The sequence below is a fragment of the Falco punctatus genome, assembly GCF_963210335.1.
Source record: "Falco punctatus genome assembly, chromosome: 4".
Classification (NCBI taxonomy): domain Eukaryota; kingdom Metazoa; phylum Chordata; class Aves; order Falconiformes; family Falconidae; genus Falco; species Falco punctatus.
The window spans coordinates 99,201,763-99,229,590 of record NC_137583.1 but is presented as its reverse complement, the minus strand read 5'-3'; the positions used below and the strand labels follow the sequence as shown (position 1 = coordinate 99,229,590).

Below are 27,828 nucleotides of genomic sequence, written 5' to 3'. Positions count from 1 at the left end.
ACTTGTTTAATTTTGTTGCATTTATGATCCTTTCTTTGATTTTTTTTGTCATGTGAGCAACTCTTTCAGTAACAGCATAAACATCTGGGTCTGTTTTATATTCTGAATCTCATTAGACAGGTGACACATACCTGTCTGGGAGGGCCAGATCAGTGCCCACTTAATAATGTGTCATCATTTTAATGGTCCGTCCTTTCACTTTGCAGTATTACTATTTCATGCTTATAGTACCCAGCAGTGCTGAAGAGCAGCCAAGCATAAGGCCCTGTCAGGAAGAGGTCTCTATTTTGAAAGCATTTTGATTATAGTATGGAGCAAGAACTTTCATGAGAAGGTCCAGGCCTGTGCCTAAATTTAGACATAATAAAATTTGTATGGATGGAAGGAGGGTAGAATGAGAACATGCAGATGATAAAGACTCTTCAGGTAATCAGTTTATTGAGCTAATGCATGTGACGAAAGTGTGTAGGTGGATTTTCTCCATTCTTCTCTGCATAACGTGTTTCATTAACTATGTTTGTGCTGTTCTTGTTAATTTCAGAATTGCTCTTACATACAAAGGTTGGATGACCAAACCTCTAGTAATTTATGGTTCCTTGCTATGTTATCTAATTTGTTACCATTTCAAAATATATAGGAATGTTAGATCTACTAAACACTGAACCGATTGCAGCTCTGGTGAGAGTTATGAGTTCACTTTAGCTGTCTAATGATGAAGGAAAATCTCTCCAGCAATGTAAGGAATAAATTATTTTTAGTGAACGAAAAAAATTGTTCTCTTTTTAAGTAGGGAAATAAACATAATCATTTAGACATACCTGCAATGTGGGATGTAGTGATCCATGATATCCTCTCAAAGTAATTAATGTAAGTGGTGCAGTAATTTTGGAAAATCTTTTGATCATGCCTGCAGAAAACATGTATTGGTCATATTCGACCTGTCTCCTTTTTTTGTTTTATATTTTTTTTTCTATTTGCTCTTTTGTTAGAGCAAGCTGTGGTTATTTGTACATCTAAAGTCAAGGTGTGGGGCATCTGAAGCTCCACTTAGCCCCAGCAAAAGAAATTTCTAGTCTTCTGATAAGGTATCTTGGAAATACCTTTTCCAGCCTTGAAGAAGGAAATGTTCCATAAGAACATATGTAGGAACATACATGCATATATCCGATTTTGAACCTTTACAATATCTAAAACATGTTGGTTTCAATTGGCACTGAGTATTAGGTTCTTGTTCCACAAACCTATAATGTTATATAGGTAAATATAATAAATAAACCTGCAGAAAGTAATATATGCATATTGCTTTTCGTAAAGTAATGTAAATCAGAGTTGTGACTTGCCTTCTAATTTGGAGAGGGGGAAAATTCGTTTTTGGTGGGCTTTTTGAGTATTTTATATTGGCTGTCAACCAAGTTGTCATCAAATGTAATCAAACATCATGATCTTTCCTTCAGTCTTGTCAGCAAAGCAGATGGTATTCAACTCTTCATTGTTTCTCTAATTTTCTGTTGAAAATACTATAAATGAGATGAAATTGAGCATCTTACTTGTAGGAAGACTGATTTTTTTGGTAATTAAATATTTGAAAAGCCTCCAGCACCTTTGACTCTAATCACCTTTTCTTTCTCATATAAATCAGCACAAATCAAATGGAAATCTACACTTGTGTCACAGGTTGGTACTGAAGGTCCTAAGCTGTGCTTTTCTGATGTCATGAAGAACAGGAGAGTTTAAGGAACCCTTTCCCTCATACAGGAAATAAAAAGTCAGGGTTTGGGTGTTTTTTTTTGTTTTTTTTTTTTTTTTTTCTTACGGTAATGAATTGCTTGCTAGGTGAGGATAATTGAAAGAGCTCTGACCTAACCACCAGTTCATTTCATACAACCCATTTTAACCATTTGCATTTTTTTGAGTCAGGAATAAGTATTAGCTGTGCACACACCAAGTAACAGAACATCTGTGCACAATGGATTTCTGTAGGAGATGGATGTGGCAGTATTCCTGCTTCCCTGCCCTTCTCCATAACAGTTGAGGTAAAACTTGGTCTTGTGTCCAATTAAACACATCCAGCTGTTAAATTAATAAAAAATGGCTGTGGTCAGGGCTCCATCCAAAGCTACGGCTGCAGCAACAATAGCAAGAGAGAAAAGATTGCACAATCTCTGTAAACAGACAGTCCTTTAGCTTTTTCCCATCCACATACCAAAGCAAGTAAACTGCTGTCAATCTTAACATCCACGATCTGAACAGGAAATTAGACCTTGTCCATTATTTATGAGGATGGGTAGAAAGTAAATAATCTTTTTTAGCATTAAATTGCAGATTCAGAGAAAGGGATGCTCGTTCTGGATGATAGGACACAGAAAAATAAATCTTACTGCTCTCTCAAATTAACACATCAGATTCTAAAGGCATGAAAGTAGTTTTATTTTCTACATCCCCTTTGTTTACCTCCCTTTTTTGGTTTTACATTTTAATGCATTTGCTCCCCATTTTGCAAGAGACCGAAGTAAAACTTGGGTATACCACTAAGGTGGAAGAAAGAAACTATAGGCCCTACACCTCCTTTCAATTACACCAGTGTAAAGGAACAATTTAATTGAAATCAATGACATTTCCCTGGTGTGAAGCCTGCTGACAGCTGTAAGCCCGCTACTAAGAATCTAGTAAAGTAAAGGTAGTTGATGGATTTGTTGTTCACTGTGTGCAGTGGCAGCACCTGCTTTTCCATTGCCAAATTCCAAATATTAGGCCACAATAAAATCCGCGGCTTGTGTGGCTGCCATTGCAAATACGGTGCTTTGATATAAAGGAGAAAATAAAATGTGACAATGAAGTGGTTGTCTGTCGTTGGCAAATTTTAAGGAGTTATTTAACAAGAAGATATAATTGGCAAATTTTAAGGAGTTATTTAACAAAAAGAGACATTCTTTCCACACTCCTTCACAGTGGTTTTGGTTCCCTCCTTCACCCAGTGTCATTTTTAAAGCCTTGTTTACTGATTGATGGTAGGAAGATCAATCCTTTTGCAAAGAAATAAGGACAACTTTCCTCAGGCTCCTTTGCTTGTTGCCATCACTCTGCAACCACTCTGTTTGAAATGTTACATATTTACAAGCTAGAAAGACAACTTCTTGAATGTGTTAGAGACTTACTGACCCTAGAAAAATAAGCTAGCCTTTCCATTTAACTACTGCCCTGGAGTCTTCTCACTTACATGTTACGGATCATTGTCTGCGCAAAAAAGCAAGCTGAAAAAAACAGGTGAAAGGGCTGGATACAGATGTTAAATGTAGAAGAAAAGAGCCTGCATATCTCAAAGTGCTTTCTGGGGATGCTGATGTAAAATCGAACAGAAAGTCCAGTTCTCTAAATGACAGTGATGTAATACACTCCCAACTATGCCTCCAGTTTTCATTCTCATAAGTAATGCTGGCTTTCTCCTGTGTGCACACACCCCCATGTTTAGTTTTGATCCAGTAGTTTAACTCAGTGTTTTCCCTTTTTGCTTTCCTCAGGGAAGTTACGCTCAGGAGTGTAGCCTGAAGTAATTTAGTTCTTTTTCACAAGATGTTGTCTGTAAGAGTATATGGAAGATATTTTTCTACTCCATTGCATACTTTTCGCTACGCACTACTTTCATTACAGAAGAATTTGTTAGCTAATTGACTCCTATCTCTTTCCTCATGGAGGCTGGTAATGTTATATATCAGCTCTCAGTCTAAGTCCCAGCCCAACTCAGTGTTGTATGGTGATGAAAGAGCAGGCTAAGGCTATAACTACTGAGGGGCAGTGAGATCAAGCAGAAGAAAATGGGCTCTTTGTTCAGGAACTATGAATTCCTTATGTGCAGCACTATGTTCCTTCCAGAAAGTAAGTTGGTAGCTTCCTCACACACACAACAGGGCATATCTTCTGGTAATGAAAATGGACATTGATCCGCTGACATTACTGGAGGTATCTGGATCAAAAACAATTGAGGACTTGGTCCTGTAACCCTGCTTTTCCATGCTTTTTCTTGTGCAGAGGCTTCCAGTTGGAATCCACTGGCAGCAGAGATGGTTTGTCATCACTGTTCAAAATAGAGACATCTCTGTGAGAAGCACTTAAACAGGGCAGGGCATACCTGAGCTGCAGAGACCATCAAAACAGGCTTCAACATCCTTGCTGTGAATGTGCATCAGCTTAAACACAGCACAGTGCTATATTATGCTGCTGTATAGTTTTCAGTTGCTATCTCCACCAGTGACTAGAGCACGTGGAGCTACCAGCTCAGTTTGAGCAGTCGTGGGAAGCAGTGAAAGTAAGAGTTACATGGCTGAAGATATAATACATATCTATATATATACACACAAGATATCCTACTATCTAGCATTTAACTGTGATGGGGGATTACATATCAAGGAGGGAGTTATCTTTTCTGCTGCTGTCTTACTGCCACTGTGAAGCAGCAATGAAAAATAACTGCTAAGAGGTTTGTTTAGGCAAACTGCATATTAATTTTCCCTGGAATATCAAAGAATGGTGATTTCATTAGTCCTTCTATGAGCTGAGAGTCCAAGGACAGGTAAAAAAATAATTAATGAATTCAGAATAAATAATTAATTAATTCAGATTGCTTAGGACTAAGATTTTTCTACATCCTTTGTAGGCTTCTGATCTCTAAAGACAACCAGGGTTGCCATACAGAAGAGGAGGTTCAGTTGCTTTCCCATCAGAAAGGTTTGCTCAACTCCTTTCTAGTGGGGTTTTTAGCCCCATGGCTTGGGGCTGTTCACAATAGAATCACATATGTTCCAGAAACATAGTTGCCAGATTCATCTCTCATCCAGTCTTTCAGGATCAATAAACTATTTCCATTTGAAATGTTAATAAATTCTTAACCCATCTGCATAATTTTAGACTGGCTGCAAGGTTAGCAACTGCAACCTTTGATATACACTTGGACTTCAAACCTGTGTTGTCAGTGTCATTCCTTCTCCAGGTGTATGCAAGTTTCTTAACTATTTCCATCACTTTAATAACAACCCAGGTTATGTGTGAATGTCAGATTTGCAGATGAGATCTTGCTTTTAATTTACTGCTTAGCACATATATTTAGCTTTAGATTGGAAATGTCCTTCTCCTTTTAAGTTTCCTTTATTGCAACCAGAGCAGATGTAGGCTGAAAAAACACAAAACGCATACTACAGGATGTTAAAAGGTCTTGAAATAGCATTTAGAGCCTGTATAAAATTATGCCATAACTATCACAATCAGGTGCCATATATCCATTTTTTACACAACTAGTTTATGTTTCATACTTTAAAAAGTCCTTTAGCTGAAAGTTTTGAAAGTAAATGCCTATAATATGACATTTACACCTGTATTCAGACACATAAATAAAAGTACATGACTAAATGCATAAATGAAGGTACATAGCTGAGTATTCCTTTAGACTCACAGCTTACATGATGACTGGTGATTTTGTAAATAAAATTTCTTACATACAACAGCTACAGCAGGTCAGACAAGAAAGCAGCCTTCCCCAGTAACTTTGGCGATGTCTAATATTGGATGTTTTAGAAAGAGTACTAAAAAATGACAAGCATATAGTGGTGCACTATATGCACACATTAGGGGCACCTCTTGAATTGGAGTTTGCACTTGTATAATATTTGATAGCCATTTAAGGGTTTTTCTTACATGAATTTATCTAGTAATCTTTTGAATCTCTTCATAAATGTGCTCTCCTGTGGCCATGAGATCCACTGCTGAATTATTTATTGTGTTAAATTGTTCTTCTCTTGTGTTTCTTATTTAAGTCCCTACCTTTAAAAATAGTAGTGTGGCAAGCTCAGTCTCTCCTGGTCTCTAATTATTGCTTCAGTATTTTAAGAATTATTTAAGAGTGTAATTTCCGCTTGGAAAAAAATATAGTTCTTCTTTCTAGTAGTTCTTTAGTGCTAACTAGGCTAAACGTTCCTCTCATGTAGATACCCTCCACTAGTTGCCAGGAGGCAGACAATGACAGTACCATATGTCAGTTTGTAATGTTCCCAGGTGGTAGGTAAATGATTTCCAAACACAGAACAGATTGGTGATGTTTTAGATTCCTTGCTCTCTAAGGAAAAACACTTCCCATATAGCTCACTGTTGTAAAAGCAAGTCAATTTCTTCAAATATTCTTAAAAAGTTGTTTCTCAAAATGCTAAAATTAGAACACACCTGAACATTTCACATAAATTAGAATAAAGAAATGAATCTTCAGTAGGAGAACGTATTGCAGAAGCTCATACTTCTCTTCCCTTTCTAACTTCTTTTATACTGACATTCATGGGTTTTTAAATTTCTGTTTCTGACAAACAGGAGCGTTATGATACCTATTAGAGAGATGTAAGCAGTTTCTTAAAATGAGGGTGGTGTTTGCTAATGCCACACCAGTGCCTTTGAAAGTTTGCAAGGATTACCTGTCCAATCTGCACAGCAAATTTTAGCACTAGGTAAGAAATACATTTGCTGCTGGCCTTAGGGCAGCAAACCTACTATTCCTCCTTAATGCATCTCCTCAACATTTGTGCTATCATTTCAAACTGCTTGTTAAGGAAAAATCATTATGGCACAAGTTTTAAATTTTAAACTATCTGTTCTTCCTGCTAGGGAAAAGACACATTTGGGTGAATCTGAAGATAAACAGGATTCCAAAGTGGCAGGTCATGATTTTCCTCTGCTTGAAAATGTCACAGCTGTCTGAAAACTAGATCTCTATCAGTCTTACCATGATAAAAAGAGAGGCTGAAAGAATTCCTCACCCACCTATAACACATACATCACTAAAGTTAGTCAACAAGTTTTTATTTTTTGGGGTGTGTTTTTTTAAAATTCTAACTTTATGAGAAAGAAACTTTAAAATAGAAACGTGCCAGTTTTGATGAAAAAATATTTGGAGTTTTTTACGTTCAGGATATGGGCTTCTGCAACAGGGGCACATGAGGAGAAGATCCCACAGCAGCTAAGAGCCGCTAACCAAGGTACTTATTTGGGATAAGAACAGGTCTGGTTAAATCATCAGTATGTCGAATTCGTAACAAGGAGCCAAGCAAGCACTGACATATCCTATGAGTGCCTTACAATGAAATGGTTGGCTTTTCCAGAATGGGAGTCCTCAGACTCTCTGGATTCAGTTACTGTGCTTTGTGTAAGAACTCCACTGCTCTTGACACCAGAGTAATGGGAGGCTAAGGTTGCTCTTCAGCTTAAGAAGAGCCGGACAGTGGAACTCTGCCTCTCACATGTAAGGTGTTGATTCCCTTGACTTAAATAATCTGTGTTCGGCATGTATAGCATTTTCCTGAGAAAATACTGGCAATACCTTAAAATGGGAGTAGCAAAAGACTGAAATCTCAGAATTTTTCATGCATTCTAGTTTCCTGACCAGCTGTACAAAAGCATTCTTTAAAGGGACTTCTTTTGTAGAGGCACTAGGTTTTAACCGTACGGTACTTTTAAGAATGTGAAAAACACTGCACTTTATTGGAGAACAAGACCTGAGCATTGTCCTTATAGTTACTGCTGCATCTAGATGGAAATGTTTTACTCCCCAAAAAGGTTTCTAAACAATGCAATGAACATGTAAAAATATTTTCTGTAATGTATGTGGCATATGCAATATGCAGTATGGCATAGACATTCAAGTGGTTCAGTATGGGATGACACTCATAACTTCAGCGCCTCAGAGCTCAGAGTTACTAATCCTTCCCCTGTTCCTACTGCTTATCACGTTGTCAATCACATGTTCTTTCTTCTCTGAGTGCAATAGACTAAGACTTTTTTCTGCCTCTCTATCAATCTCCTTTAATCAAAATATGAAACCAGTATGGTTAGAGTCACATTTTCAGTCCATTTGTCATCCTGGTTTTGGCTGGGATAGAGTTAATTTTCTTCTTAGTAGCTGGTACAGTGCTGCATTTTGGATTTAGTATGAGAATAATATTGATAACACACTGATGGTTTAGTTGTTGCTAAGTAATGCTGACTCTAAATCAAGGACTTTTCCAGTTTCCCCTGCTCTGCCAGTGAGCGGGTACACAAGAAGCTGGGAGGGAGCAGAGCCAGGACAGCTGACCCGAACTACCCAAAGGGGTATTCCATACCATAGAACATCGTGCTCAGTATGTAAACTGGGGGGAATAGTTTGGGAGCCGCTGATCACTGCTGGGGGACTGGCTGGGCATCAGTCAGTGGGTGGTGAGCAAGTGTATTGTGCATCACTTGTTTCTTCTTCTAGGTTTTATTCCTCTTTCCCTATTATTATTATTATTATTATTATTATTATTGCTGTTGTATATTCCGATTATTAAAGTGTTCTTATCTCAACCCACGAGTTTTACCTTTTCCCCCAATTCTCCTCCACATCCCACTGTAGGGCTGGGGGAGAGTGACTGAGCAGCTGCATGGTACTTAGTTGCCAGCTGGGGTTAAATCACAGGACCATTGTATTAACGGATTACAATTGCTCAGCACAGGTTCTGCTCCTTCCTCCATAACTTAAACTAGTCATTGGGGAGATTTAGAATAGACTTGTATCTTCAGTAAAATGCTAGTGATGTCTGCACAATGATACCACAAGGAATGAGAAATAAGTGATACGTAATCAACTTCTAAAAACAGCACTTGGCATTGCTCAAAATTAACTGCTGACTGTTCAGAAGTTGTAATTTTTACTGGGTACAGTAGTGGAAGTCGTTCCATTTTCTGTTAGTTTCTGCATGACCATGAGATTTTGGCATCACTTCATCAGAAGGATGTCTGTCCTGGTTTACAGCTATTATTTCTATCCTGTGATATATTTTTGAGCTTTAAAGTGATCAGATTTCACTTATTATGTAGACTAAGGGAAAGTTGGCAGCTTATAGGCAGTACATGAAACACTTGGCATCTACTGAAAAAGAAGTGAAAAATAATTCCTTTTTTTCTCTGCTAGTTTGCAGATGGAAGATTTATTTTCCAAAGTATTTATTTGTAATAAAAATTTGAGATTTTATGTACTTGTTTATCTGTCTGTTTTACTTCTAACGCATGTGGGACTTAGTCTGTGTAGATTTTTAAAAAAGAGGGGTAAATTAGATGAAATTTTACACCAGCCCTGCATTGTGATTTGGACTGAGTTGAAAAATGTGAATCTGGTTTCCCATCCAACTCTCCTTATAAGTCAAAGAAATATGAACTGGAATCACGAGTTCTGGAACACTACTCTTTGTAAATAAAAGGCAAGTATGGATATGGAGGGAAAATATAAAATTTAGTTTCAGGGTTTGGATCTGATATTCTGGTTCATGTCCAACTCTCTTTATCTCTCTAAACTTTCAGTTCAGAAATGTAGATATTGTGTACCCTGTTGTTAGATTCCCAGAAAGTAAGCACTTCACGCTAGCTGCTTTCCATTTTTTCATGCTTTGCTTCCCATCATAATTTTCAATAAATCTGAAATGCTAACTGAAATGATATTTAATATAGGAATAAACTTCTCTATTGCTACTACAATAATGAATTTAAAGCATGGGAAATTGTGTAGTCTCACTTCAGTACATTTTGCCAATGATGGTATCTCTCAGTTTATTCCTTAAATATTGGTGGCTGCTGAAAGCTGGATCAGAACCTGAAGTAATTTCTCAATTTTCACCTTACTTATGCAACCTTCTCTGGAAATCAATGTGATATAAACAGGAATTTACACAATACTTCATAATTCGGTCTGTTGGAAAAGGGAGCAGTGTGTGGCACCAGAAGGCAGTGCTGGTTTGTGTTATCTCTTAGCTTGTCCTGGCAAAGCTACTCCAAGGGATCTCTGTTAGTCTCATTCTCATGCAAAGACAGTGGAAATGACGTATGTTGAAAAAAGCAGTGAAGATAAAGATGACAATAGAATTGTGAAATAAAGCAGTAGGCCAGGTTCTGACAAAACAGTCTGGTTTTACTCCATTTGTAGATAAAACTGTGACTGACTTCAGTCACTTCACTTGTACTAGGAATTAATTAGGGCCTTAAGGTTTGATCAATACTAAATAATCACTCTAATAATCTACAATGTGCAACTTAGTTACACCATGGAAAGGGCAGTAATAATTACAGGTTATAAATAACTTGGTAGACAAAACATGAAGACAGACCTCTCATTTGGTTTTATATGAAAACACAACCATTTGATCTTTATTTGCTTTGATTTCCTATTGAAGAAAAGATAGTAATCTCACATTAATATACTGCTTTTCACCTCAAAGCACATCAAAAAGGTAGACACATATAGTAGCATGTGTGTATAATGTCTTATGAGTTTGTGTCTTAGCTGGAAATGAGGTGTTTTATTTCACAGGAAGTAGCAAGAAGATGGAGGCTTAGAGGATGAAGTGGGAATAAACCCCAAATAACCATTTAAATTTTGTTGGGCATTTAAGTCCCTACAATATAGTTATAGGTTATAACAGGTTAGAACTGGTTCTGGGAACGGGGTTCCTGAACATTTTATAACACGCAGCACTCAGCATTTCTGGTTTATCAGTGCAAAGGCATCATCTTCATGACAATACGGTTGCAGATTGGGTACAGATCACTTACTGTGGCCTCCATGACACTGGAAGTAATCAAAACCATTGGGATTTTCAGTCGTCTGCAAAGGCCAAAATCACTGGGGTTTTTTCACCACCTGGATGACAATCACACCCATCACCATGGTAGTAATGAACTGCCTAGCTGCTGATTTGGCTTTGTAACTATTGCAGGTCCTGTGGCTTTGGGCTGGAGCTCCCACTGTCAAGTGCAGTGCTGGCCTGATCCTCCTGAGCTTATGAAAACTAAAGCCATAGCCGCAGGTCTGCCATAGGAGAGAAGGGTAGAGAATGAAGGAGCAGCAGTCCCACCCTAGAGCTGATTGCTTTGTGGCAGTAGATGTAGTATTTAGGAACACATTTGTCATTCCTTACTTGCAATAAGTATTATACAGGGCAACCAAAGTAGAGAAGGATCAGATAACTCAGAATAAATGGGCTGAGAGGCACATGCAATGATGCTAATGGACATGTTGTGTTCCTTATGGTCCGAACAAAAGCAACAATGCATGATCACTCCAATAAACACACCAAAATGTAGAAATGTTATGTTATATATATTAGGTTTTTCTTCTGAATCGTCTTTGCATATTAGAAATAAACAAAGTAGAGGAGGTTGGGTAGAAATAACAAATGGAGACTTTTGCAAAGGTTGCCAATACATAGTTAGCAGACAAACTTAGTAATGGAAAATGATGTAGTAGAGTCTGAGGCTAAAGGAGGAAGGCAGGGTTTGAGCTTGGGGAAAGAGGAAAGAAACGCTTTTCAGGGTGTGCTCAGAGCCTTGCAGAAGTGATCTGAAAGCAACATCGACATGCATCAAATGTGGGCAGGGAGTTTACAGTTTGATGAGATCTGTCCAAGCCTTTCTTCCTTCTCTGGACTTCAAAGAAAACATCATGTGTCACTCTAATGAATACCAGGGCTAGAAAGGTGAGTGGTAAATAGCATTTTCTATTGTCCTATCATGTAAATCATGCTTTGCAAGTCCTTTTAATCTTAGCTACATCCACTGCATTATTGTGGGATGGTAAAAGCCCTGCCAATGTCAACCTTAGTTACAAAAAGCATTCATTTTCACAGGTGAGCCATTTCCTTTTGGCATAGGCAGCAGCTGAGCCAGACTGTTTTCCCCAGGGCCCAGAGTAACTGTTATCTTTGAACTACTTTTTCCAGTTGATAACTTGGCCTGATCCTATGATCATAATAGCCAAGTTGTCAGTTTGGTTTTGGGTTGTTGTTTTTTTTTCTCATTGGTATCATGAGTATCTCCTTTTTTTTTAACAATACCATCAACTGGAACCACCAGTTCAGTGGTCCAGCAACTCACCATAGTCCTTTGCAAACTACATATCTTCTTCCTCTGGTAAGATCTCTGCTTTAATCTGCATGGTAAACATAAGATTGAGATAGGACACACTCTGTCAGACTGACAAATAAAACATGAAAAAACCAAAAACTTCACTGTCTTGTCACCTACCTGGACAAGAACTTATTGCTTTCACCAATGAAATTGGTGAAATTTCACCAATAAAAAACATTATTTAAAGCAGTGGGCCTTCAGTGGTGACAATATCTCTGACCTTGAAGGTTAAGGACATATCAGCTAAATTTCTTGAATTTTACACAGTCAGACTCAGAAATAGGGTGTATTTTCAGCTGACAGTTAGTAGAAAAATGTTTTATCTTACCCCTTGATGATACAATATAACATCCAGAGGTTCCTTCAGGCCAGAAAGATTTTGAAACAATTCATCAAGGTGAACTTGTAATTAGGAAACAATAACAACTATTGGAGGATGAGTCGGGGTTCAGGGAGATTGTCATATGACCTGGGGAACCAGATCCTAGTCAGGGGCACAAAATGTGGGAACATGTCTGCAGAGGACATCTGTAGCACTTATTTTTATGATACGTTCCCGAATACTTGTGCGATTTTGTTCAGATGTGATAAGCTGCAATTAGTTTTGCCTGTGCAGAGCTATATGCCTCTCTAGGTGTTTATTGGGGTTTTTGGGTTTTTTTTATTCATTATTCAAAGGTTGGCCTTGTCATTTGTCTGCAGAATGAAGTTCAGATACCTCTGGATCTTCGCTTCAACACTCTGAAAACCATTCTGAGTACAATAACCAGACAGTCTTCCTACCAGCTTTCCTACTGTCTTTTTCTAGGTGTAAGTACAGCACTTTTAGAGCTAGAAGTTGTGAAACAGGCCATGTATGTTTATAGTAACTGAAGTAGATGTCCATCTCTTGCCTCTCTAGTTATCTCTAATACTTCAGCAAGTGCTTGTTTCTTGGCTTGGTTCCTCCAGTCTACCACTTTTCTTCTTCAGAAAGAGCCTTGGATTTTGTCCTCTCTTCACAGGTCTTTTCCCAGACAGTTTCTTAACATTTTCAACACTTCCTATTTATTTCTTCCCAGCTGCCACCTCATACCAATAAATTCATGCAGTAAACATTTCAACAACAGAATAACCTGAGAGAATGTAAATCAGCACAGAGCAGCTGAAAATCTTTATGATCCAAATTTATAAAGCCCAGAGGTCTATAGATTTGGACCTTGATCACAGTCACAAAGATCACCACCACTCACAAAGAAATGTGTGGCTGGTTGTGTGTACCAATACCTACTCTATAACAATCTTCATAAGCAACTAAGTCTGTTCAGTTTCAGGGAAATTCAGTGTCACCTCTTAATAACTGTTTCTTACCTATACCCCCCTGCCCCTATTTCCTAGATAAAAACTATAAATGCCTTGCCAATAAATTGTCACATGAAATGACTGTGCAAGGCATAAAGTACTGTGTGCATGTGTATGTATGTGTGTGACAGAGAGACAAAGCTTTTGGAGAACAGTATTAAACCAGCTAATACAGTTGTGACAAACAATTAGGCTTCACATGTTTTTGTCTGGAAGCTTTTCCATTTTTCCTAACTGTATCATTTGATCTAATGAAAGGATGCTCCTGTCCTACAAACCTTGCTTTATTAGAACTGTAACAGTACTTTTTTTTAATGCATCATAGTTTCCTCAACTCATGACTTGCTAGCAAAGCAAACTCATATGCAGTAATTAATCTGGCACTGCAATCCTGTCAACACAGGGGAAATCTGAATGACGTGAAGGAGTGGATGTGAGAGACTGAACTCAGAAACATTCAAATGATTCATTGAAAACTACATGAAGATTTAAGAATACTCCTGTTCATCAACCCTGAGACAGCAGTGAATAAATGTGTTTCAGTAATGATCCAAAGAAACAACAAAACACAGCCATCTATTATTAGACTGTCTATTATTAGGAAAAAGAGCAGAACTAAAAAATGAAGTAAATTGCTTGCTGCCTGTATTGGATTAACAAGTAAGTTATCCAAAGGTGGAGAACATAAAGAGAACTGATGCTTTTTTTTATGCCTGATGGGGCAAAAACTACATGCTTGACTTAGGCTGAGCACGACCTATTTATACCCATGCTTCTGCAGACTTAGTGTTCATTGCAGCATCTGTCCTTCAGTCAGGACCATGCCTTTCTAGTCTATAGGAGGGAAATGCATGCAGTCAGGTACTTGCACTGTGAATAAATGTGTCAGAATTGTGACCTTTATTTATAGCAAAGTAGATAAAAATTAGGGATTTGAGCTCTTTTTATCTGGAATGTTTTGTGCAGTTGAAGGTCATTGTAGTTCATAGTAATTTTTTAAAGGTTTATGCAAATTTGAAGTAGAATTATGTGCATTGAAATCCAGTACTACTGCTTTCATGCTGAATGGCTAGCAAATCAATAATAGAACTCTGTGTGTGTTAAATAATTCAAAATTATTAACACGAGCAATGACTGATATAACTACCTTTCTTTTGAATACAAAATTCCTCAAAATGATTTTCCCTTAAAAAAAATTCTGTTCTTCTTGTGAGATAACTCATTCCCATTTCTCTTTTGTGTCACTGAAGTTTTGCCCTAGATCTTTCAAAGATAAGACAAATAGGCAGCATTCTCAGAAGCATGCAAGTAATAGAAACACTTAAATCCTGGCAGATGACTTCTGAGGAACAGTTTTTAAAGCAACATAAGGCAGACTGGGAGGGCAGAATTGTGTTTTAACAACCAGGATATAGAGCCTTACAAAGTTAAAATGAGAGAGATGGAACTGAACTGCTTCTGGCTAGTAAAGCAAATGGTAACTCACCTGCATTTTTCTGTTAAAAAAATTGCGTAAAGACTGCCTCATTTTATCAGCATGTTGCCATTGTTTCCAGTGACATAGACTGTACGTTTGAATAGGCAGAACCTCACGCTGAAACTCTAGAATCCCCCATGTCCTCTTGCTGTACTATAACCTTTAAAATAAACCCTCATTCGTATCAACATTTGTAAGTCTGTCCAGGTTTTGAACAAGCCTAGGTCTGGTTTTCAGTTGTGTCTTCCATCACATTATCCATTCAAACAAGAGTAATGTGCAGAAAGATACAAGTGTAGTCATTTATATTTTAGTGAACTTGGGCAGCTTTTTAAGTAGGAAGAAACAGAATCCTTCTTCTAGCAGAAACCATACCTCGTTGAACAGAAAATCCTTCCCAGGTCAACCCCTTGAATCATCCCAGTTGCTAAAAAGAGTGGTGGTAAGACCAGAAAACTTAGTATGAATTGTGTCTTATCTATTTATTTTTGTAATCAGGGTGTCTGATCAAAATGGGTAAGTATTGTTTGTTAGAGCATACTCTAGGTATGCATTCTTAGACAGCTTCTTTTTTTCATTAAAATTGCCTATACACAAAAATTCATGTCTTTAATATTTCACAAACATTTGCTAGTTTACAGAACAGTCTTGAAAATAAAATGTAATTTTAAGCAAAATGCAAGGAAATCAAATCTAATTCTGCAAGAGGAAGCTGTCTGTTCAAAGCCAGTACCAATTTTTTTTTTTTTTTTTTTCAAGGGCATAACGTCCTTCCAGACAAAAAAGTCTGATACCATACAAAACTTTTGGGAATTTGCATCTTCTAAAGAAATTGTTTCTTACTTTTTCTGTACAACACTTAGCACTGTTGTTGGTCCCATGTCTGACTGGCACAACTCCATGCTATTTTTAGTTTTCCCTTAGACTTCTGTTGCTCAATTCTCTTTATCTTTTTTTCACATTATGGACAAAAACCCTGACTATTTGTACGTCTGCTGTGAAGTTATTAACCAAGGCTGTTAGTGTCATGGAAACAGATATAACTTCAAAATGAGATGTGAACTTTGAAGTGGGCTGTTTCCCTCCCTGATTTATATGCCTTTTATTTCTTAAAGTCTTTCCTACCCTGAAGTCACAAAGCTGGCCAATTACAATTACACTCCAAAGGAAAATGTTCCTAACAGGTTTTGATCTAATGCAAAAGATCTCACAGTTCTCATTTGCTCTTGTATTCAGGGACATTAGTTATTTATAACCAAGTAGTTACTTTTTAGTCATTCTACTGAACAAGATAGGAAGAAAGCAACAGGTAAAGAGAAGGTAAAACCACCTTTGATGCTAACAGAAAAAAAACATTGTTTAGAAAGCAAAATTCTGACTTGTGTCTGAAATAAAGTTCCTGATCCTTTGAGTCAACAGCAGGGCTTATATTTATGTACCAGTGCCAAAGGTCTTGTGATAACAATGCAGATGCTGAGCATGCTGCTCAACAGGTTAGAGGGGTTGGAGGGATATCCCTATTATTAGCAGCATGGTCTTTCTAGCCTGTGTTGTATAGCACAGTTATCCATAGTGGCTACTGAGACATCTTAGGGCAACCACCCAGAGCAGGAGCAAACTTGCTTACAATACAGCAAGAAGCTTTCTCCCTGTTATATTCTCCCTCTTCAGTAATGGATCCATGCAGAAGAAGAAAAAACTTTTGTTTTTTAACCAAAATTAAATCAAGCCTCCAAATCAAATTTGAATTTTTACTTTCACAACTACAGAGTTCATAGAATTGTGCTCCAAGTCTTTTTTATGGTGATCTGAAGCTCAGGTCTGAACTTTGGCACAGTTTTTACTGGCAGATCCAGAGGGATTTGCTCTGGAATTTACCTTGGGTAACAGGGGAAAATACTTCTCAGGAGCTAGAAAAATACACTTCTGGAAGTAGAAAAGTACTGGTAGATCAGCATTATGTAAAGCATGACCGTGTCTTTGATTTTTAATTTATTTGGGGTTTTATGATTTCTGGTAGTATTCAGAGAGATGTTTAACCAAGTTTGTCTCTTTAGACTAAATTTTCTTTTGCCTGGGTGGATTCTGTTTCCTAAATAGTCTTTCTTGCCTTGGCTAGGAAGGATAGGAAATAAAAATTATGAGGAAACAGGAGAATCAATTCTATTTTGTGTTGCTAGTGATAGAAGTCAGAGCTGACTTTAATATTGGTAATGTGAGAACACAGATTTTTCCTGACAGCCACACAGAGAAGCTTTATGATTGGAAAAATCTGTAGTGAGTAATGAAAATATATATATGTGCATATATGTGTGTGCATGGAGCTGACAAAGAAAAATGGGTTCTTTCACTCCTTTCTTTAAGAAATGGAGAATTGCAACTCTCCATTAGGTAAAGCATTTCTTGGAGGAGGTGAATAAACAAGTGCCTAGTAAGCCATTCATGAAGGTTGAAAAGGGCTGAGATGAGGCAGGTGCCACACTGAATGGTATTATAAATCAAAAGGCACAGAATAAATAAAAGCACTGGTTAGAAGAAGTTGATTATGGGTTGGCTAAAGTTTGACTTTAGTCTGTGATGAGGCTGAGAAGACCCACTGGAGGCAGGAAGGGTAGGGGAACAAGAGGTTTAGAGATTTCTCATTGAAGAAGTAATGAAGGATGAAGTCCAAACATTCAGCTGTCTGACACAGAGGTACTAAATAAAGCTAGCATTTGTATAGGTTGAAAATGGTTTCATCAAAGCTGAAATGTGGTCAGTGTCTCCTAAAATAAATTCAGAAAGAGAAGGGAAAATTTAAACTTTTGAATATGTGTCACATGAGTGCTAAAATTCCACAGACAGATTATATTAGTTGGTCTTTTACAAATGTCCTTTGTTTTCTGTTCATTTCTTCATTCTTTCTTTTGATCCTTCCAGATTTAACTGCAGTGGGAAAAACTTACTCATGGTCCTCCTTTAAGACAAAGCAAACTGAAAAAAGAACAGCACTAACACATACACATTCTTTTCAACTGAATACAGCTTTGCATTTACTTTTTCCTTAATTAAATTTATTTTTGAATGGCAGCTTAGGAAAAATAAATTATGTACTGAGATACTACTCACACAAGTGCAAAATTCAGTAAGTGGTTAACGGTGTGAATCTGTTAAAATTTTGCCTGCTCCATTATATGCCTACAACTTAAGTTGAAGCTGAGTGTATTTAAAAACTCGGATGTAATTGTGCAGTCCTGAGGGAGCAAGGCTTAATAAGTACTCGTACTTCTTCCCACTTTGTTATTACTAGATTATTGCTTTCTTATTCTGCTCTCTTAACTTGTATGACTTGACTGTTCAAATAGAAACTCATTGACTTGAAAATGAGCCGCATTCAGTTGGCTCTACAACTTTTGCCTTGGAGGATAATTTTTAATAATGTAAACCTCATGAAACTGCAGACATTTGCATAGGAAGAGAAAAGAATGAGGCAAATATTTCCACTTTGTCTTCAAGAGAACAAGGAGTATGTAGGGACATTGTATTTTTTGTTTCTGTGTCTGCAGTTCTTAACCAAATGCTTTAATATGACTGAAGTCCTTATTCCAGCAAAATTATTAACTTCAAAGTCTCAGTATATGGCCACAGGCCTGTAAAACCATTAGGATCATCTTGGTCGATGTATTGTAGGACTGTGAATTGCTAGAGGGTGGTTAATAACAAGGTTGAATTTAGCATTTGAAACAGAACGAGACAAATAGATTGGAAACCTCCATTTTCCATGTGCAGTGAGGAAGTTACAGGGCAGACGGGAGCACTGTAAACTGTTAAATGGTCTAAGAAAAATCCCTTATTTTTGAGCTGAGAAGCTTGCTCTAGTGCCGAAAAAACACTTGACTTAGGCACACTGATGAAAGAGGACACAGATGCTACTTGGAATTGAGCTGCAAATCACAATATTTATTTGCTGCTGCATGTGTGCACATACACATATGGACATAATTTGTTGTCTGTTCTTGGAATTCGAGGCATGGCACAACACCCCTAGTAAGGGATTGCCAAGTCCTGCTTGGGTGATTGTTTCAAGAGAAAGCAGCCCTGCTCCTATCAGTCCAAGCTCAGCATCTACCAGCCTGACTCCTTTACACTGCTGCTACAAGGCTGGGTGAAGCATTACTCCAAATCTCACAGCCTGAAACATCTATTTTCTTTCCAAGGATTGGCCTGCTGCCATCCCAATGCATTCGATTCTGTGCATTTCAGAGCATGACCAATGTTCAGCCAAATACCTTGAAGTGTGACACATTATAAACAAAATCACCCACATTTAGGACCTCCCTTTTTACTGGATGTGAATAAGAAGCCAAAACATTTGCTGATCCATCCTTTCCCAGAAAATCCCTACATGACTCTCACAAATATCAGCAATTGTGCTAGATGCACTGAGTAACTTGTAATTGCTTTAAAATCAAGACAAGGTGGATGCTGTGCTTGCTTTCTGTATTGTATCTTTAGAAGTGATGGAGCTTGCCAATAGGCTAAAGACCTGCTTACAGGCATCTGCAAACCTTCACCCTGCTGCTGCATCTGGTTGACAGTGGGAGGGTTATTATGAGTCCCTGAGGAGTAGCCTGACTGTGCATCACCTGAGCCCAGTACTCTCCCCAACATGGAACCAGGGAATGGCACCCTTTGAGACTTGTTTCTCTGATCATAATGCTGTGCCTGGCAATTAATGCCAGAATTAATTAATATAGCTAATTCATACATATTAGAAGATAGATAAATATCCACAGAATATCAGAACTGATAATGCAAGTCGAGGTTTTGAGGGAGATTTGTATTGCAGAGCTATGGGCTGGTCTTTCCGGAAGTTTGGAAAAGTCATGGGAGAAAGTCAAACACCTGAACCTGTAGGAAACTAGTGGGGAAAGGCTGTTTAGGAGGTTGACCCTGTAAAAATAGCTGAGAACCTTTTGCAAGCAGGCATGAAAGCAGCAAATGGTAGGCAAGAGGATGGCAAGTGGGTGGAAAACAAAGAGGGTTTTTCCCCTCTGGAAGATACAAAAAGAAAGGAAAAGGTCTCTCTGGAAATAATCTTTGTTTTTCCTATCTGTGTACTAAACAAAAATCTAACACTCTGTGGACAAAAATAATCAAAAGAAATCAATATACTGTAATAGAATTCACATGTCAGGCTTCAGGTGTTTCAGTGCCATACCTAATTTAACTTTTTTTTTCCCCTCAAAGAAAACAGCCACATTCTATTTGTTTTGTCAACACTCCACATTTATTTTTAATAAATAAAAGGCAGATACCTTGGCTGTATCTTCTGTTTGGCTGAAATACTTCCATGCTTCTATCGCAAGTCATATTTACAAAAAAGGTCGTCTTTTTCTTTTCTTTGACAAAGTGAAGAAAAAATACTGTTGTCAGGACATGGAGGCTGTTATGGAAGCCTTCTGGAAAGCTGCTTTGACTGGGAGATTTCCAGGAGTCACACCAGCAGACAAGTCATGCATTAGTGAATCAGAATCCTACAGTGTATTATGTGACCAAATGCACTTAAAAATCTCTACAAAATGCTAACTTTTACATGGCTGAATTAATAGCCCTTGAAAAAGACCTATTAATATTGTTTTGTTGATGCAGTTGTTCAAATACTTTAATCCAACTATAGAGAAGAGATCCAGTAGGCTCTAACTGGTTGTATTTTCATAAAAACAGTGCCATAATGGCAGGTAGATAATTTTTCTAACTGGATCAGGGACAGTGCAAACAATTTTTATCAGACATCTGTTTTTAAAGTCTCACTTTCTAGATTTATAAGTTATGTGAGATCAGTTTTCATTACAAAGCAGTCCCAACCTTTGAGGATGGAAACACATGAATTTTCCTTCTCTCCCTGAAATGCACAGTTCGGAAGAAGACAAATAACATAGCTTATTTTAGTTTTCTTAATTCAAAGAAGTATAATAATTAATTAATCCAATCCCTTTCTAGTTTGGAACCTGATTGTAGTTTTAGGGATTTTTACATTTAGGAATAAGAATTGCACTATATTTTCAGGGGGACTTTTAGCTCAATATAACCCTTTGTAACTTTTTTGAAGTCTCTGGTGTTCACTGTATGTTTAATTCCCGCTTCTGAAAAGTTCTTTTAAAACTAAATGCATCCAACCAAGCACTGCTGTGTGCTACTCTGAATCTGGACAGAACAACTCTGAAGGAAAAGAGGGGCCATTTAGGAGGAAAAAGCAAGGAAAATGTTACTTTACCTGTGTTTACATGACAGATGGTGAGCAGAATCCTGGGTAATCTGTTAGTCCTTGTAAGTGAAATCAATTAAGTTTAGAAAAGCTATTTATTGCTGGGGAGATTAAAAAGTAATTAGCAATTATAAAGAAATCTGCAAAAGTCCTAATTATAACAAAGCAATGAATTTAGTTTCTGGACAGGAGGGAGGTTCTACATACAAAGGAAGTTTGTATCTTATGTGTTGTATATTAAGAAAATAAGAGATTCTATCTTTTTGCTGTTATGGTGATGGTTTCTGGAAAGGCCTCCAGGATTTTTATCATGATGCTGACACAGTAATAACAGCGCCAACAGCAGTTTATTAAAACCCAACTGCAGGATTAAGTACTTAGTTAAGAACATTTAACAACAGATACGGAAAGAATTTAAGATCTCATTACTGTTGTATCTCATATTCTTTCAGAGGTAATCAAAACTCTTCCTGCAGTTGCTTTTAGTTTTTGTCATTTATTTGTATCATTATAATAATCTTTTTCCCCTTTGTTTCCAAGAGCTGGGCCTAAGGTACTTTTGAGAATAATTTGACACCACTAAGTTTCCACAAGGTGTACATCTGGCTCCCTGACTAAATTCCACCTGTTTGAGGCACATAATATTTTGATAAATTCTTGCAGTAAGCAAATTTTTCTTGTTTAAAAAGTCCATTGTTTTCAGGTATGCAGATCTTTTTAATGAAAGCTCACTCAAACTTGCATGAAGAAAACTTGCTTGGGGAGAGCTCTCCCGATGCAGGATGGTCAGATGATACACAAATGCCTAAGCAGCTGTCTTGGGGTGCAAAATGAAGTAGAAGCTCTGCAAATATGCTCCAATGCAGTTCCCAGCACAAAGCAGTTTACCAGGTGATCATCAGGGATCTTCGGCTACTGCAAAACACATACAAAACCCCAGCATAAAGGTGGTCATGCAACATTTCTGTCAACCATGCAGACATAAACTAGGGAAGCACCTAAGATGAAGGAAAAGGCAGCAGCAACAAAATCCTGGAGTTTACGGGACACATGAAGATGTGTGGTTTGTTGAAGAGGCTGTAAGGGGAGGTCTCAGTAACTTGCTGTCCAGAGTGCCTGAGTTTCTTCCCTGTTGTGCCACTGTTGTTGATCCTGACTCTGATAGACACATGGTAAAATGGAAATTTAAGCTTCCATTGTTTTGGTGTGATGTGGTAACCCTTCAGGAAGACAGCTCCTGCCAGTAGTAGTTGCTTAAACAGTAGTAGGAATTCTTTATGCCCGAGGGCTTCTTTAAACTAGATGTCTTTGTTGACATGTTGCCAGAAATGCTTTTCTCCATGTAAACTACTCTAAAATGGCTATGCTGGACAAAATACCCCTATTTTTATTTCCAGTTACCAGCGATCATCCTCAGAAATGTGTTTCATTAGGATATGGGTGAGGTATGTATGTATCCTCAGCATATATACATGAGACTTTGAATAGTCTCTTCAGCACATCTCTAAGAAAAATATCCATATTTTGAAGTCTGATGTGCAATATTTAGAGCACAGAACTAAAATAATTGTGATGAGCGTTGAAAATTTCATATTCTAGTTTACTCTTTTCAATGGTATACTCCATGCTTTTCAGCAGAATACCTAAACAGCTGCAGTCTTACCCAAAGAACAGTACTCTTAAAGTCTTCTAAAGTCTTCTGTAAGGCTTAAGGTTTTTCTTCCCTCTCTGAGAACTTTTGTGGAGTTGTAGAGAAAGAAAGCTTTGGTAATTTTTTTTTGTTGAAGATTTTTAATATATTGCTTCTTTTTCATTTTTAAGATATTTGCTTAATTAAATGCTTAGAGACTGGTGATATGTTTATGCAACCAGCAGAAAAACAACTTTCCCCTATTAACAGCTGTCTTTCTGAGAATCCATTCTGGTTAATATGCATCAAAATGAAATCTGTGAAGCTTTGTGAATGGCTTGAGGAGCCATCCAATATATAAGCATGTCCTATGTGTAAATGACTTTGGCATTCATATCTGATCATTCTGGGGTGCTATAGGATGATTGTGAGAGACAGAAAAGGATAGAAAACCCCCAGATATGAAGGTCAAGGTTTTTAAAGGTTGTAGGCTTAATGTTAGACTTCCAGGACCAGGTAAGAGATTTAAGTAAACGTTACTCAGTCTTAGAGCTGCTAGGTATTTATAGCTTCTATGATTGTCAGTGAAGCAGGTGAATGTTCAAGGTTTCAGGGACTTAATGTTAAGGATACACGTAAATAAAAGAGACAGTAGTGAAAGCACACTCCACTGCCTCCTGTTATCTGAACTCCCCATCAAAATCTGTCCTGCGAATGCAAAATAAGAAGCATTATTTTAAAAACTTTCTAAAATCTCAGGCAGATGTTGTGGTCCTGAATGAATAAAACTCCAGTATTTTCAACATTATTCCCAGTATTTTTACTGTTACTTTTATCAAGCCTTCATGAGGTCTCTCTTTCCTACTACCTTATCCTTCTTAGCACATGAATAATTTCATGACTTTGTAAAGACCTAGAGATGAATTAAATTTGAGATGAAAGGAAAAGAGATTAATACTGAGGAGAAAAAAGCTTTTTCCTTTAAAAAAGTGACTCTGATACTACAAATTCACTGCCAGTGCTTTTCCAAGAAATATTTATGATCACAGATGTTTATAAGCCAAGAAATTTTTGTTAAAAAATGTAGTTTAAGGCAAAGTTTTATGCACATAAGGAACACATCTTTAACAACTCATCTCTAGGTTTTATTTTTAGAACACTGACACAATATTTTAGTGTAATTTATTAAAAACATAATAGGCTGTTAGCTCTCACGTTGTAAATGAAGCATGTAGGAGGAGAGGGATTACTACTGTACAGCTCCTGCAACAGGGAATAATTATAGTCCTTCTAGAATAAGAAGGGGGTGGAAAAATACTGTGTAATAAGTTTCCTATACTTTTTCCTTCCAGGGACAGACTGATTCAGTTTTAAAAATTGCATATTTATAAGCTCCTGCTGGATGTTTGATACCCATCATGCGACTGGTTTACAGAGGGGAATTCCTGCAGTCATAGAGGGCTCATCTGTGGTTCCTTGGGGCTGTAGCTCTGAGAGTTGGCAACGGAATCACTCCTGTGTTGTCCAAGAGAGCACCCTTGCTGGGGCATATTTTCAAAGGGACACTGAAAAATTTGGAATTTGTTTGCTGGCTCTGGTTCTGTAAATTTGTTTATATTGTGCCTACTATTCCTAGATGAAATTAGGAACTTTTTTTAGTCTGTGCGCTTGTTTTTAAAGACTATGTCTATCCCAGGGAGCTTGAAGTCAAGCTGGCCAAAGACAGGAGAGAAAAAGAAGTCTGAGAAATGACCTGGCTTGTCAAAAAAATGTTCTAGCTTGGTGGCAGTCTCAGAAAGAGAAACCTGACTTCCCCCGGCTGCTACATGAATGGGTTATTAACACTGGATCAGTGTTGCTTGTGCACCTCATCCAGATACTTTGAAGCTGGTAGAGTTCTATCAGGCTTCAGTTCTCTTGACTGCTAAGGAGTACTTCAAGGACAAAGAACTCATGTATATACCCTCGTTCATCCCACTTTACAACTTCCATCCATTTTACAAAGACAAATTTTACTTTGTATCTAAAGTAGTTAAATTTTGATTCTCTATGCACTGAAAATTGCCATTTATTTTGGTTTGGAACTCCTTTTTTGATTTTTCATTAGGTACAAGGATGAGTCATGTCTTGTGCTTTCACAAATACCATGAGGATTTTTTAAATTTCTTATAACTATAGTTAGAACATCGAAATTAATTTTGTTCCAGTGATGAAGAAATTCCAGTCCTTCTTATTTGTTCTTTATAATTACTTATGAATTATAGTGCTTCAAAGGAGACAATGTTGCTGGGTTTTGACCAGAGACAAGCCATAACCTCTTTTTAGCTTCTAGATCTCTGAAGAGGCTGAACCTCAGTCTTCTTCAGAAAATATCTTTTAACCTATGAATAACTATTGCTGGCTAGTTAAAAATAAATTACTAAATGGCCTTAAAGTGGTTAACCTCAGTGATCTTAAACATAGACAAATGATTTCTCTGAAACATCGTTTTCATATGTGCTCTGTGTGAACACTAGGATGTTTCCTCAGCAGCTGAGATTTCCTCCTGAATTGCACTAAGCAGCTATAGAAAAAAAAGCTTTTACAGAACAAAATGATTTTTAAAAATTAACAGAATTGATGGACATTCTGCCAAACAAATCCCCTCTGTGTGGAGCATAGGGGTGCTTTTTACCTTTGGACTGTTACCTTTTTCTATATAGGGCAGCAGGATGATTAGGCAAACCGAAGCTCCTTTTCTCTTTGAATCTGGACTAAGGTTTAATTTCTAGTGAAAAAAATCCCTATTCTTCTTGATCTAAGAACAGTTACTCCATTTCCAACACTGCTTCTGCATCAGGTCTACTCCATCAGACTAGGATCTGAAGTCCTCTGTTACCCACTTCCAGTAATATTCCCGCTACTACCAACTTCACTGCTAGCAAAGGTACAGTAAGTGCATAAAATCCAGAAAAAGGAACTTTTAAAGGGTTTGTGGGCAAGATAAGTTTACTCAGGGAGGACATGCTTGATCCCACTAGTTGCTAGAAAGCACTGCCTATTAAAAAGCTGAACTGGGCATTTACAGCTAGAATTTTCGCAGTCCTTAGTTGGGCACTTAATGTAGATGGAAAAATGTATTTTACCTATACAGACCTTTTGTTGCCAAACTGGACCGCTAATTCTCTCTCCTCCTCTATAACTCTTAACGTTATTGACTATGATCTGGAGCCTATAAGCTGGCGATCAGTTTACTTAGTTTGGGCATTGTAAACTGGAGTATCCACAAACTGGCAGATGTAATTGAGGATGCTGATCTGAGAAATTGTCCTCCTATCTATCTGATCATCATATAGGAGGCTGGGAATATTATGCTTTCTAGTCAGTAATGGGTTACTCCATTATTACAGCTCAATTAGCACATTTAGCCTAATTATTTAAAATTTTTACCATGATTTGAAAACATAACTGACTACAGATGTTGTTAATTGTTGGTGTATGACATGTATTCAGCCATTCATTTTTTATTAGTATGCAGCAACTTAAAGAAAATACTGGACAAAAGAAGAGAGAAGGGAAAGCGGTAAAAACAAGACAGTGGTTGATGCTCCTGCATGGATAAAGGAAACTCTCATTGAATAATCCATAGTTTCAATGTTCGTAATATTTTACCAGTGGCAACTCTTTCTTTAATCAGAAAGAAGACTGCAAAGATTGCAGAGCCTTTGGAATGAAATGCTGAGCGATCAGGCAGCTGGGAAAACCTTACAGTGGCCTTTCAAGTACTTAAAGAAGGCTGGTAAAGAAAGAGGGGAACAGACTTTTTAAACAAAGAGGGTTGGTTCAGAGTAGATATAAGGATGATTTTTTTTTCCCCATGATGGTGCTGAAATGCTTGGAACAGGTTGCCCAGAGAGGTGGTAGATGCCCCATCCCTGGAAACATTCAAAGTCAGGGTGGGTGGAGTTCCAAGCAGCCTGATCTGGCTGAAGATGTGCCTGCTGGTTGCAGGGGGGTTGGACTAGATGACCTCTAAAGGTCCCTTCCAACGCAAACTATTCTGTGATTGCTATGACCTACCATGTATGTCTGAAGCTGCACATACCACTTTCCACTCTTGGTGGGTACTTGACACGCTCATCATTTCCATTGAAGTAATAAGAAATAGCAAGTAAGATGCCTACACTGGCAAAAGACAGATGTAGCTAGCAGCTTTGTATTGGCTGTTAATAATTATACGGCAATAGAAAACCCAGAACAAGAGAGTAGGATGTTACCTTCTATTAGCGAATACAGAAAAATACAAACCGATAAATATTTCGGTTAACGAGGGAAGAGGAACAAAGGCTTAAAACGTGCAGCAAGCAGTAGTGCACAGGGTAAGGCGTTAAACTGGAAGGGATGTGGGATGGGAGCTGGCACTCTTGCTGGATCTGCACACTTCAGAGGCGCAGTTTCCCTCCGAGCAGCCACACGATGTACCTACAGAACAAACGCTCGCTCGGTGGTGGCAAATACCCTCTAGGGCTGGGGGCGTGTGTCTCCTCCAGCCAGGCTCGAAACTGTCAGAGCTACCCTGCGAACAGGCGAGCCCTGGCCTAAATAAGAGCAGTAAAACGCTACCAGAATATCAAACAACCCACTGCTTGTAGCAAAAGGGCCTACGTGGAGCAAACCGCTGTAGCAGCCACCTGTAATCTCTTTGTAACGCCGAACTCCTGTCAGCAGCTTGTGCCGTGCATTTAACCTTTCTAGCCTGCCCCCCCCCCGCCCGTTCCGGACTTCCCTTGCCGGCCCAATTACGGCTAATCCCGTACAGCCCGTGTAAAACCCTGCCCTAATCCGCCTCCCAGCCGCTGCCGCAACACCGGCTCCTCATTTACATTCGCTGCCCGCGCCTCCCGCGGCTCCGCGGCTCCGCGCCGGGGCTGCCGCCGCCGCCTCCCCCGCGCCGCAGCCGGCGCCGCTTCCCGGGGAGGCCGGACCGGCGGGAGCCCCGCCCGCGCCGCGGGGAGCGGGAGCAGCAGCAGCGCGCGGCCGTGCGTGCCCGCCAGCAGCGCCGCCCGCTCCGCAGCGCGGAGGGAGCCGCCGGCGCCGCGCCTGAGGTAAGAGCGGCAGCCGCCGGCTCCTTCCCGGGGCTCGGCCGCCGGGGCGGGTGCTGCGGTGTGGGTTCGGCAGCACGGGCTCTGGAGCGAGGGGTGAGGCGGG

At 38.5% G+C, this 27,828-nt stretch overlaps 1 protein-coding gene across 4 annotated transcripts in view; it reads left to right on the top strand.

Annotated features, from left to right (window-relative positions):
- Positions 1 to 27,828, top strand: part of TMEM108 (transmembrane protein 108) — a 253,085-nt gene that overhangs the window by 58,116 nt on the left and 167,141 nt on the right. The window contains exon 1 of one of the 4 annotated variants that reach the window (XM_080387263.1): positions 23,253 to 27,725. The exons of 2 other annotated variants lie outside the window; for them this stretch is intronic. The gene's annotated coding sequence lies outside the window, so the exon portion shown is untranslated. Of the gene's footprint in view, positions 1 to 23,252; positions 27,726 to 27,762; positions 27,819 to 27,828 lie in introns of those variants that run through there. One more of the 4 variants, XM_080387265.1, reaches the window with a different exon arrangement.